At 52.3% G+C, this 13,542-nt stretch overlaps 1 protein-coding gene across 3 annotated transcripts in view; it reads right to left on the minus strand.

Moving 5' to 3' along the window:
- LOC114214127 (cadherin-23) overlaps positions 1–13,542 on the minus strand; it is a 262,865-nt gene that overhangs the window by 223,465 nt on the left and 25,858 nt on the right. The window lies entirely within an intron of this gene.

A 13,542-nucleotide genomic window follows, 5' to 3' on the forward strand; every position in this document is an offset into this window, starting at 1 on the left:
GCTCAGATGTGGGCAGGCCCCTTCAATTCTTCTGTTCCAGGGTGGACACGTAACTCAGCCGTAGCCAATCAGACCATTCCATCTCCCTGGCCGCAGTGATTGGTTCAGGGATGAGCCCGGGTCCCAAACAAGCCAGTCAAAGCCAACCCTGGGATTTGTGCTGGAACCACTGGGAAAGGGGAGCCCTCCTTCCACCGGGGTTGCCACCTTGGCTCTGCAGGCACCCATCTCTGGCACCACCCAGGAAGGGTCGGCCTGAGAACGAGGCCAGCAGGGGGAAAACAGAGCCAAATGGTGCACAGAGACTCCTGCAGGTTTGAGGGCGTGCCGCCAGCTGCGCCTGAGTTTAGCTTAAACCTCTGGACTTCTCAGCTATATGAGCTAATAAATCTGCCTCGCCTCGCGTTTTTTTCTTTGGCCTGAGTCCGTTGAGTTGGATTTCTGCTTTTTGCAAATGGAAGCACCCTTTCTAATTCACAACATATTACGATACTTGGCGTTTACCCAACAGTGACTAGGTGCTGGCCTTGTGCTAAGTGCTGAGGTAAACAGAGATTAGGAAGATGTGGCCCAGCCTCCAGGAAATCGAGGCCAGAACTGGGCGCAGGGTGTGGTTTCTGTTCAGAAGAAGAGGACTGAGGTGTCCCTGTTCCCCAGGAAACACAGCCCTGGCCAGAGGCCCCCAGGATGCCTGGCCTACAGCCCTGCCTAAGAAGCCCTAGTATAGGGCACCTTCCCCCCCGGGGATCACAGCCCTCCCTAGGTAGGCTTCAGGCAGGGTGACCCACCCCCTGGTTTGTCTGGGACGCAGGCAGGACGCATACTAAAACCAGAAGGTCCCAGACAACTGGACAGGCTGACCGCCTTAGCTTCAGGAGGTCCCTGCACCTCCGGAAACTGTGCAAAATGTCATGAGTGCACAGTGTCACAAAGAGTAATTAAGTAATTGATCATGGCCCACAGTTAGTAAACGGCAGAGCTAGAATTCAGATCCCAGGCATTCTGGGTCCAGAGCCCTTGTTTGTTTCCACAACCTGACACATCTCAAACACTTGGTATGTGAACTCAAGATTCAGGACTTCCATGCACATGACCCTCTCAGACCCTAACTGGAAGCCTGACGCTTGGAAAAGGAAGATACTGGGCAGTCACTGGGCTCTGCGGATATGCCGGATGGAGTACTCGGCTCATTCACCCAGGTTCCCACATTAAATCCTCCCAGCAACTCTTTTGGTAGCCAGTATTCTACCCACTTTACAGGTTAGGAAGCTGAGGATCAGAGAAGCAAAGCGTTCTCTCCAAGGTCACAGGGCAGGGCAGGATATGGCAGCATCCAAGGTGCTGTGGAAGAGGCGAGAAGCAGGAGGAAGAGAAGTAAAATCATGGAACAGAGTCGGAACAACCTCAGAGACCTTTTGGGGAGCCCAAACTTCCCATTTTAAAGCTGGAGAAGCTGAAGGCATTTCGCTAGTTGCCCAAAGTACAATGGTGGGGGACAGAGTCCATAGCTAGAACCCAAATTTCCAGACTCCCAGTGCCGGGCTCCTTCTGGTTGAGGAAGGAGGAGGTATATGAAGCCATAGATAGACGAAGCACATCTCAAAGCATCTGTGTTGTCCAGTGGCAAGCAATCGCTTTAGACTAAAATAAACGGGGAGGTTTCTGAACACAATGTAACAATTTACTTTTTAAAATGGAACCCAAAGCTATAAAAGAACTTCCAGCCTCCCCCTTGGCTTCCAGGGATGCACATTTCCTTTCTGTTCCCCTCAGGTGTGCTTTAGCGGCAAAGTTTGAGGAGCCCTGAGCTATTTCCCAATGCTTTGGGGAGGGCCCATATGAAGAACCTGAGACCCCGAGCGGTCCCGCCTGCGCACAGAATGACGCGTCCATGGCGGCCCCCTGGAGTGAACGCTTCACCTGCCAACCACCATCGGGATCCAGCCCAGTTCGGGGATATGGGACCAAGCTCTCTGCTGGCTAAATTCTGGAAAAGACCACGCTGGCCCTCCAGCCAAGGTCATACGACTCGGCCCGATATCCCAAATGGCTCTCTCAGGCCCAATGCTCAGGTCCTTCCAAGAAGGGGGGCACTGGGCAGGACATGGATGGGGCCATCAGCCGCTGTCACCCACCCTATAATTTCCTGGACTTTTATCCATTTTCCCCTCAATTATGTGCTGCTCAAAGCGGTCCTTTTCGGCTTCCTCACAGGCTCTTGCCTGCTTATGCCTTCTTTGTGTCCCAGGTAATTGCTAGTGACCTTTTCTAAGTGTACTAATTAAAGGTGCTGATTTAATATTATATTTAAGACAAGACGCCCTGCAATTTTCCAGCTGGGCACAAACTCCCCCGCCCAGGGCTGTTCTGCCACTCCACAGAAGCTGGGCCTCGCTTTGGCTTCTCCTGGACACAGGGCTCATTTCTCCACCAGGAAGCCTTCCAGCAACCCCTGTGTGCACCAGTCACGCAGGAACGAGGCCAATCTGCGGGGCCGCACTCGAGCCCAGTGGTCCTAGCTGCAGCCACTCAGGAGAATCATCCCTGGCCATGGGGCCCTAGGGTACACACATCACACTCTAGGTTTGCTTCCCACCTGAGAAGCAGATAATATGCCCTCTGACGCAGACTGTGAAATACCTGGAATTTTGTTGTGTTTTCTTCCAAAATGGTGATAAAATAGAGAGAACACAAAATGCATCGTTTTAACCATTTTAACATATACAATTCAGCCATATTAGGTATGTTCACAGTGTGGTGCAACCATCACCACGATCTGCTTCCAGAATATTTTCATCACCCCCAAAAGGAAACCCATACCCACTCAGCAAGAACTCCCCATTCGTCCCTCCCTCTCCCTGGCAACCACAAAGCCACCGAACGTCTCTCTGATTTTGCCTGTTCTGGATATTTCATATAAATGAGATGCTGTGAGGGCTAGTCTTTGTGTCTGGCTTCTTTCACTCAGAATAAAGTCTTCTAGGTTCATCCACGTTATAACATAGTATGTAATCCCTTCCTATGGCTGAGTCACATTTCCTTGTAGGGAGAGACCACATTTTTTGTAGTCGTTCATCTGTTGACAGATTTTTGGGTTGTTTATTGTGTATTGCGCTGCCATGAACACTTGTGGGCAGGAACGAGGAACGAGGAGTGGAATTGCTGGGTCCTGGGTAATTCTACATTCGACCTATTAAGGAGCCACGAATTGTTTTTCACAGCAGCCGCACCATTTACATTCCCACTAGCGGTGGATGAGGTCCAGAGTGATTTTCAGGGGTAGGAAGGATACTCAGCGATTGACCGGGGCTAGACAACCCCTTGCATGGTGGAGAGATGGGAGCTGGGCAGCCCTCCATCCCAGATGCTACTGGTACCCGGCCCGCAAGGCCTCAGCACATCCCACTGTCACACACACCAGCCCAACCTCCGAGTGCCAACCTGGGACTCTTTGCTGAGGGTTCTGGCCATCAGCGCCTGCTCCCCCCACCCCGGACAGGCTGGACATGCCAGGGACTAAGAGCCCCAGCAGCACTGCTCAAAGAATGACTGATGCAAGGCAGTGGACAAAAAGGTGGGGCAGGTAACCACTCCAGCTCCCTCACCTCTCGGGGGGCTAATGCAGAGGCGTACTGTGCGCTGCCTCCCGGAGCTTCCCACTGGGACTCACCCCCAGCGGCCTGGGGTGCTGACTTGGTTGGTCCTGCATCTTCACCTACCTGTCTCACCTCCTCACTCCTCGCCTGGGTTTCCTGGAACCCCCTTTTCAACAAACGATTTGCACTTGAACCCTTATCACCAGGCTTGCTTTGGGGGGGAACCCACAGAAGATACCCCCTAAAATTGTGGCCTCAGGATCACCCAGGAAGTAACAGTATAGACCCCCAGGCCCTGCTGACTCAGTTGGCCCCGGGGGTGGAGGGGGGAGCCCAGGGTGTGAACTTTTACACAGCAGCCCCACTCGCCCTGCAAGAGACCCTGACACCCAGCCAGGTTGGGAAGTCCTGAGACGGCTTTACAGCAGGGTGATCTTCAAATATTTAACAACGGGCACAGCACAGGCATCAACCAATCAGGAAGGATGCCAGCCATAAACAACTGGACCGGTGTGTACCGTCTGTAAGTCAGCCTGGTTTATGGCTCCCATTGTAGATGCAGAGAAAAGCTCCTCCGGCCCCAGGATGATTTAAAGGCTCAGTCTGAGGGCTCTTGGCTCAATCAGTGCTTGCAGGAGAACTCTCTGTTCTTGGCGCCCCCACCTCCACCCTCCCGGGGTAGGGTAACTCCGCAAGGCTGGCCCCCTCCACTCTGTGCCAACCCAACCCAGGCGGAGGCCAAGCCTCTCCTCACGGGGAGAAAGTGGAACTTTAAAGAGCTGAAGTCACCGCACGCCCATGCCCGTAGCAGTGTTACTCACAACGGCCGAAACCAAGAAGCAACGCACGTGTCCACTGATGGAAGAATGAGTCCACAACATGCGGTCTATACATACAAAGGAATATTATTCATTATTCAGCCTTAAAAAGGAAGGGAATTCTGACACACTCTGCAACATGTGAACCTTGAGGACACTCGGCTGAGTGAAATAAGCCAGCCAAAAAAGGACAAACGCTATATGATTCCTCTCACATGAGATATCCAGTGTAGTCAAATTCACGGAGACCAAAGGTCGAAGGGTGGATGCGGGGGCGGGGGTGAAGAATGGAGAATTGTTGTCTAATGGGTATAAAGTTTCAGTTTTGCAAGATGGAGAGAGTTCTGGGGATCTCTTGCATGACAACACGAATGTACTGAACACTCCAGAACTGTACATTAAAAAATGGTTAAGATGGTAAAATTTTTTGTTATATTTTACCACAATTAAAGAATTTAAAGCCCAAACTTAAATCAGATTATGTCCAAGGCCCCAACCATCTGGCCTGAGGCAGCGCCCTCCCACTGCATCTCGCACAGGCTCCCGGGCTTACCCCTCCCAGACCTGGACCCTCTTTCTGTTCCTGAACAGTTTGTGGTTGCCCCAGGGCCTTTGCCCTGGTTGTGCCTTCTGCCGGACATGTCCCTACCTGCCAGCTTCCTCACTATTCCCCTCTCAGCCCAAGAGTAACCTTCTCAGAAAGGCCTTCCCCAATACTTGATCATACAGAGAGAGTCTATCTAAAGGGACGCCCCGTCACTCCGAGTCCCTGCATCCTGTGCCACTGTCCTCACAGCTCTCCTTCCTCTGAGCTGATGGTGTTTGTTCACCTGACTTGTAGATTGCCTTCCCCAGCCCCCTGCCTGTCATATAAGCACACCCGTGTTAGCTCCATAGGAGCCATGGCCTGGCCTGTCATGTTCCTTGTTGTACCCCTAAACCTAACACAGGGGCTGGCATCTCAGGGGCTGGCATCTCAATAAAGAGCCACTGGGTAAACAAATGAGTCCTGCCAACTGTCTAGAGGTGCTAGGTGACAAGAGACCCCAAAGTCATGTAGATCTGTGAGCCACAGCGAGGGGAGAGAGTATAGCCAGTTAATTCCTAATTATGTGTACTAATGGATAGGAAAAAGCATGGCTAATCAAAACCTAATAATGTCCAAACCAGTAGTGCTTGCTTTTGGATGCAGGCAGAATCATAGCTGGGTACTGGCTGGGGGGGTCCAGTCTCTCACGAACTAGCCCTGCATCCCATTCTTGAGCAGTGTACTCCAACCTGGGGCCATGAACTCTATCCTGTGGCCTTGTACCCCATCCTGGGGTAACGTCGTCTGCCCTGGAGTATTACACCCTATACTGCGGCCATCTACCCCATCCTGGCCCATGGACCCCAACCCCCAGGTTGTGGACCCATCCTTGAGGCCGGGTACCCCATCCTAGGCAGTATATCTCACCCTGGGTGCCATGTACCCCATCCTGCAGCCCAGGGGCCCTGGTTGGGGTGGGGATCCACTCAGTAGGCTACAAATGCCCCCGAGACGCACAGGGCTGGTGACACATCTCCGTGGTGGCCTCAGTCCCTCAGCAGTAGGCCCCATCCATCTTCCAGGCAAGGGGTGGACAATCACAGCTTTCCCGGCAGCCGTGCTGGGCCCACGCTGATCGCTGAGATGACTGCTATTACTATTATTGTTGTTATTTGCGCCGAGGGGGGAGGGCTGGGACTGGCGTGTCATGCTCTCCTGGAGAGCTGTGAGTTTTGCCCGCTAGATGAGGGGTGGGCCAGAAGCTCAGGCAGGGCAGTGGCAGCTGCGAGCCCTCTTATTTACTCTGGATGGGGGAAGATGAAAGCTGTCCATTCCCCAAACACAGAGCAGGAACCACAGAACGGATGAAGGGCCAGAGAGCACGCGGCGCTTCCCCCTGGCAGCGGCAGCATCTTCTTCCTACAGCAAGCCTCCGATTGTGCCCACCCCGCTCAGACACCTCCGTGGTACCCACAGATTTCAACCCAACTCCTTCCTGAGATGGCCGATGCCCCCCAACCTGTGCTCGACTCCCTGGTGGGTCACAGTCCCACTGCGTCCCTGGGCTCAGCCCGCCGGGCGGCCGCCAGCCCTCAAACACACCAGGGTTCCGCGTGCTCCCACGCGTGGACTCCTGTTGCTCGTCAGCCTGGAAGGCGGCTCTGCCTCCCACCACCCCTCAATCCCCGTCATCTGTAAATGCATGCTGCTAGTGCCACTCTGGTCACAAAGTTCTCTCCCCTCGGCGCTCCCTGAGCCACTGCTCATACCTCTGTGCAGCACAGAGAGGGCATCACCCCCTGAAGATGGAGGCTGAAGTCTTGGGACATGCTTTCAAATCACCCCACCGCTCCAGGAGGGACTGTCACTTTTCTCGGGGGCCCAGGAGCTAGCCAGGTCCTTCTGTTGCCCGAGCAGACACTACTAATCAATCACAGCTCCCATTTCTGTGAGTCTATATTCAACTTCAGAATCCTTCGCAACACTAGGTTATATGCGGCCACTACCAGCCAATCTTAAACCGAAAAGGACTTCACATCAGCCTTGACCTACTGTCCCTTCCCATCCAGGGGCCAAGGATCTTGCAGTCCGCTCCTACTGGGCTCAGGGCAGTTGGAAGGGAGAGAATCAGGCTTGGAGCCTACGGGCGAACTCAGAAACACGGGCTAGTTGTGGCTAAAGTGAGAACCATGCAGACAAAGCCCCATATCGTGCAGAGGGAGAAGCAGGGGTCCTGGCTGGGAGACAGCTGCTTGGGACATGGGGATTGGGGAGTGCATTGGGAGTGGCTGAGTCAAGGAGTAGCAGACGGCGGCCCCCAGCCCCAGATGAGAAGCCATGGGTTATGACCAGGTCTTTCTGAGAATAACCACTCCCTGCTCCCCATCACCATAGAGCCTGCCTCACAAGCCCCATGCCCACCCTTCTCCTCCTGGTCCCGAGGGGCATAGCTGCAGAGCCAGGAGTGCCTGCCCTCCCCACTCTCCCCTGGGATGAGCCCCCCAGAGCTGGGGCTGGCCTTGGAGCCTGCAATATCATTTGTCTCTCCTCTGGGATCAGACAGGCCGGTTAAGTGCCTTGATTCCTGTGGATAATCTCATTTGTCTCAGGTTCACCCTCCCCATTCTCCTGCCTTCCGTCAGGCTCCTTCCTCCTAATCCCCCCCAGGAGCTTGAACTTGGTTTGACCTCAGAGGAGCTGATTTTTGTTTGGGTTTTGTTGTTGTTGTCCTAGGTGGCTTCACCCACCTGGGGGAAGCCAGAGTGAGTTCTGACATGGACCCCTCTCCTGAGAGTCAGGTGGCTCCGAGCCTGCCTGCGCTGACCCAGGTCCTCACCCTCATCAGAAAACCCTTGCTCTGGATAAAGGGCATTGTCTCTGTCTCCAGAACCCAGGAGCCATCTTCACGTCCTCTCTCTCCTGCAGCTTGGTCCACTCAGAGTAGACGGCATGAACTGTCTGGGGGGAAAGGAAGCTAGCATTCATTAAGCACCCATGTTTGCCTGGCACTCTGCTCAGTGGTTTTCATTCATTCTCACTGTCATCTATTTCTCATCATGACCCCCCAAGAGGGGTTAGCATCCCCACTATATGGACGAGAAGAGTGAGGCTCAGAGGGGTAAAGTGACCCACCCAAGGTCACACAGCTAGGAGATGGCAGAGTGAGGTTTTGAACTCAAGTCTGTCTGACTCAGAATTAGTGTTCCCTCCACCACCCTCATGGTTTTTTTTATCACAAAGCCTGTTATCCAAGCCCTAATCTGAGCAGCTAAACACTGCCCTCTCCACACCCCACAGAGACTGACCCCCACGGAGGCCCCCAAACCCCCTCCATGTTTTAGGCTCCTCCATATTTTAGGATGCCCTGGACCCCGGGGGTTACTCGGCTGGGCTGAAGGTGAGTATCCTTGAGGCAGGGACCATGGGGACTCCCTCCCACCACTCTGGCTTTCCATTGCCCACTATCACATGCCAGCAAGATGGCGATTCCCTCCTGAGAGTCAGAGTCGGGTGGCTCACCTGGGCACACAGGTGTCTGATGGCCAAGGGGACAAGCTAATTCAGCAGAGAAGAAGGAGGCATTAAACAGAGCAGGATGATATAAACCAGAGGTTTTGGTGGCAGGGAAGAGGAGGAGCCCTGTGTTATTGTTATCTTAAAGTAATAAAGCCCAAGAGGATAGATCGGACATTAAAGATTTGAAGAACCCGGTCCAGAGTCTCAGAAACTCAGAGCTGTTCCACTTCTGGCACAACAGACACATAAAATCATCATTGCCAAGGGCTGCCAGGCCCAGCAACAGACACTGACGTGCTCTCAGCCCCTATAACCTAATGAGTCACAGAGAGGTTACATTACTTGCCTGAAGTCACACGCCTAACACATGACCGAACTGGGATTGTTCAGTGACTCCTCTGATCCCCATGATGCCATTACAGTCCTTCCTTCATTCATTCAACAAACACTGCCTGAGGCTCTGCTCTAGGCACTGGCGATACAACCATGAACCAAACAGACAGAAGTCTGTGCCCTCCTGGAGCCACCATCCCATTATGCCACACGCTTTCCCTGGTGGTTCCCAGGCACACGGGGGAAGTACGAGCGTGGGTTCAGGGTCTCATCACCGTCCAGACAGACGGATGAAGAACTGCAGTCTTGCCCTTTGCCCTGCTTCACGGGCTGTGGCCCCAGGTTGAGCACTCGGCAGTAGGACATGGGACACAGGACCAAAGGGCACAGAAGATACTTCGAGAGGAAGACAGTCTCAGTGACATCCCTTTATAGTAAGACAGCAGGAAGCGGTCAGGCCTAGAACTAATAGGGCTGGCGCTCAGCCACAACTTCCTGTGTGGTCCTGTGTGACCGTGGCGGGGGGGGGTCCCCTCCCTCTCCACCTCCCTTTCCCCGTGGACACCACGAAGGGGCTGACATCAATGGCCAAAGCACAGAGGTCCTTGGGGAGAATCAACTCCAAGCCTGGCAAGTGGGCCTCGCTTCATGTGCTGGGCCAGTCCCCAAGTCGTGGTTCCACAGAAGGATCTTGAGGCTGCATGGGTTCAGCAGGACAAAGCACTGTGATCCATTAGACACCTGCTGTGAGCAGGGGATGGGGCGGTGGCGGGGAGGGGGGCTGTACACATGCCACGTTCACACTCTTGATGAGGCCAGCAAACTCCTTTACATAGGAGAAAGCAGGGCTGAGCAGCTCCGTGACGAGTCCACAGCCGCCCAGCCAGCAGCTACAGGCAGCAGGGCTGAGACTTGATCAGTCTAGGGCTCCCGGTACTCCTTCCGCCTCCCAACATCCAAGTCCCATCCGGTTCAAATGCCTCCAAGACTATGGTCCCATTTGCCACACCCCGTACTTTCCCGGGAGACACTGGGGGAAGCAGCCTGACCTGTGGGGCCTGACAGCCAGGATCCGGGCTGGCCTCTTTTCTACCCAGGAATAGCAGCCTGAACAAGAAAGAGCCATGAATCAAGAGGGTCCAGAATGCTCGGTTTGACTTTCCTGAGTCCTTGCTGCCGCTCCCAGGCCCAGGGGGGCTGAAGTCCTGTCACAGGGGCCTGGAGTGCCAAGCGGTAGTTACCAGATTTAATAACAGTGATAATAGTGGGGTGAGTACATTTTTTCCCTTCTCCTGAAACTTTTCAATTCATTGAACTGTTCAATTAACTTTACAAAAGGAAATGTGGAAAAATGTCGGCAAATTGAACTTGACATTATCATTAAAATAAACAGAGCACTGCAGGCCTTTAAAGGCTCACTCACAAAGAGATTATCCAAACACTTGCAGGCACGGGCTGACTCCTTCCTGCTCACGGGGACCCTGGCCCTCCCCTCCTGCCCAAGCTTGTGCCCTGGTCAACATTCACATTCCCCCAGCTCCGAAGGAGGTCCTGCTAACATTACCTGTCATCGCTGCCAACAAACTCCCCCCGCCCCCCCGCACTGTGAAGGTGAAGGAGGGGGTCGGACTCTGCTAACCAGCTGCCATCCCCAGCGAGTCCCTTTCCTCTGAGGCTAACGATAGAGTATTTTAGTCCACTGGGTGTCGGGCCTGGCTGCACATCAGATTCCAGGTCCTAATCATCTAAAATTTTTTTCAAAGGGAATTTGGACCTAAAGGCCTGACTTCAGAATCCCAATCCCTCCTGTGCCCCCATCCCTTAGCCAGAGCCTAAGGGCAGGGGCTGCTTCTTTTCACCTCTCAACAGCAGAAAAGGATACTACTAAGAACCTAATAAAGGTGTCACCAGGAAGCAGGTGAGAAAGACACCCTTCCCCTCACCCCTGCTCTCCCTCCCACCCCCCGCTGTGCAGGGGGCCAGAAAAGTCCCTCCAGAAATCACTTCCTCTTTGAGGAGACTCATAATTACCCACAATGATCACAGCACCATTCATTTTGCCCTAAAATTAATACATCACGTTGAGAATGATATCGTACTAATTTATCACAAGATTTATGAAACTTGCACTTTTTCTAATGAGATTTATGCAAATGCCGCTCTTGACAGTGTTTGTGTTTTAAAGAGTTTTGACAGGGAAGTGGGGGTCCAGCCCAGCTGGCAGAGGCCCTGCCCCCCTACTCCGGGGCCAGAGGGGAGGGCCTCCATAGTGGTTCCTGCCCTTGAAGGGCCCCAGGTGAGCAAGCCCCTTGGCCTTTCCCCTGGGCTAATCCCTCAGTTCCATCTCTCCCCAGTTACACCTTTATTCATTTGGAGCCAGCCCTCCCAGCGGGTGTACCTGCTGCCTCAGGTGGGGAGGCCATTACAGGGGGTGGGGCTGTTCTCTAGGTGAGCAAAGATCTCTCTCGCTCATCAGAGGCCTTCCAGGCCCTCGGTGCCTGAGAACAATCACACTGACAGCATCCCGCTAGCCAGGGCATGAGACAAGAGAGGCACACAGAAAGCAAGGTATAAGATGGCACTCACTCTCCGGGCTGACCCCATACTTGTATAAGTCTCAGAGTGTCCCCTAAAATGTCGTGCCCTGGGTGCCTCACCTGCCTCACCCTAGTCCCCGCCTTGCCACTAGCTACCATTTATTGAGCACTTATTGTATGACAGGTTCTCTGTTAAGCACTTCACACACACAATCTCCTTTGATATTTACCATGCACCTGTGAGAAAGGTATTTCCCACGCTCAAAGGAGGAGACTGAGTCTCAGAGGAGTTTAGCAATTTGCCCAAGATCACATAGCTAGGAAGAGGTGGGGTCAGAATTCAAATCCAGGCCCATCTGACCCTGAAGACAATGTTTTTCTTCAGTACTGATCCCAAACAAGTCACAGGGGACTTCCCTCCTCTGGGGGTTTAGTAATACCAAATATCCAAGAGTCATATTCTACATATTCCTTTAACCAGAACATAGATGAAAATCAGGAGACTTGCCCCAAAGGTCTTTGAGCAGCTAAAAGTCGTAGCACAGAATCCATACGCTAAATTTCAAGCCCATAATGAGAGAGAAGATAAGGTCAGGTCCTCACTCTGAGCCTGTTTACTCTCACTTTACATACAATTATAATTAGATTGGTCCTTTGTTTTTTCAATTCATAGAAAGGTCAATGAAAAGCAATAAACAATAACTTCCACTGTTCACAAAAGGGAAAGATCAAAGCTCTCTGAAAAGTGACCACTTAAAATAATGAGTCCCTCCACTAGCTCCTGTCAATGACAATATATCATCAGAGAGTGCTATCCGTCCTAATGTGTTCAATCATGTGTCAAGAAAGTGCTAAACGCTGAGTCATTCCTATGTAAAAATGCAGGTACATAAGTAATAGATCTTATGAATATTCCATGCAAGTCATTCTAATTTAAAAAAGATTTTATGCTTAAAGGAATGCTCCCTAAAGTGTATTTCACGAACCATTCATTCTCTAAGATGCTAATGGGTACTCCATGAAAATGCACTCCTTGGTCAAAGAGGTCTAGGGAACACTGCCTTAGAGAAATGTAAACAGGGTTCCTTCCTGCAGGACCTCTAGAGCTTTTCTTACATTAACACGCATGCTGAAACTCTACAGGTGGTAGCTAGAGCTTTCCCCAGATTTATCTGGCCAAGAAACCCTTTCTTTCAAGAACATCTCAAAGGATATAAGTGGTTCAGGAAATAATAATTGCGGAAACATTGGGCCAGGAATTTTTCTGGCTAGCTTTACTTGAGATACATCTTTTTTGGTGGGGTGGGGGGGTGTGGATGGATGGATGGATGGGTGGATGGGTGGGTGGGTGGATGGGTTGTTGGGTGGGTGAATGGATGGGTGGATGGATGGATGGATGGGTGGGTGGATGGATGGATGGATGGATGGATGGATGGATGGATGGGTGGATGGGTGGATGGGTGGATGGGTGGATGGGTGGATGGGTGGATGGATGGATGGATGGATGGATGGATGGAAGGAATGTTGGGTGGCTGGGTGGATGGATGGATAGGTGGGTAGACAGATGGGTGGGTGGGTAGAGGATGGATAAATGGATGGATGGATAGATGGAAGGAATGATGGTTGGGTGGACGGATGAGCAAATGAACAAAGAGTAAAAGAACAAATAAATGAATAAGCTGTTTTCATTCAAGGAGCATATGAAAATCTCTGTCATGGTGGGGAACACATGACTACAAAGTCTGAGACCTCTCTTCCAGATGAATCAGCCCATTTCCCCACCAGGTTATAAGTCACTGCTTCATGAGGTAGGAACTTGGGCCTCTAAGGAGGACATCAGCTGAGCAGCTTTTCACAGAAGCAAAATCCTAAGCACCTGACACACTGAACTAGTAATCATAATAACTCTAAACATGTGTATGGTGCTCAACATTTAGGAAGTGCTTTCCTAGCCATTCATTCCAGGTCCTCTGCCACCACACCCTCTGGCAGTGGGCTGGCCAGTGGCTACACACTCTTAATGATGAAGGAACTACAGTTCAGCACAGTTGAGTGAAGAGTCCAGGGTCATCCAGGGTGGGCTCCTGGAACTGGAGTCAGAGGCCCAGGTCCCACTCCTGGCCCCATCTGTGTAACCTAAGCAAGTCTTGCCACCTCACTGACCTCATTGCTGCCTCAGAAGCTTATGGCAAGAGTGAAGCCAGAACACATGA

The sequence above is a fragment of the Eumetopias jubatus genome, unplaced genomic scaffold (assembly GCF_037043125.1).
Source record: "Eumetopias jubatus isolate StellerSeaLion01/CBP00866 unplaced genomic scaffold, mEumJub1_p1.0 scaffold_17, whole genome shotgun sequence".
Classification (NCBI taxonomy): domain Eukaryota; kingdom Metazoa; phylum Chordata; class Mammalia; order Carnivora; family Otariidae; genus Eumetopias; species Eumetopias jubatus.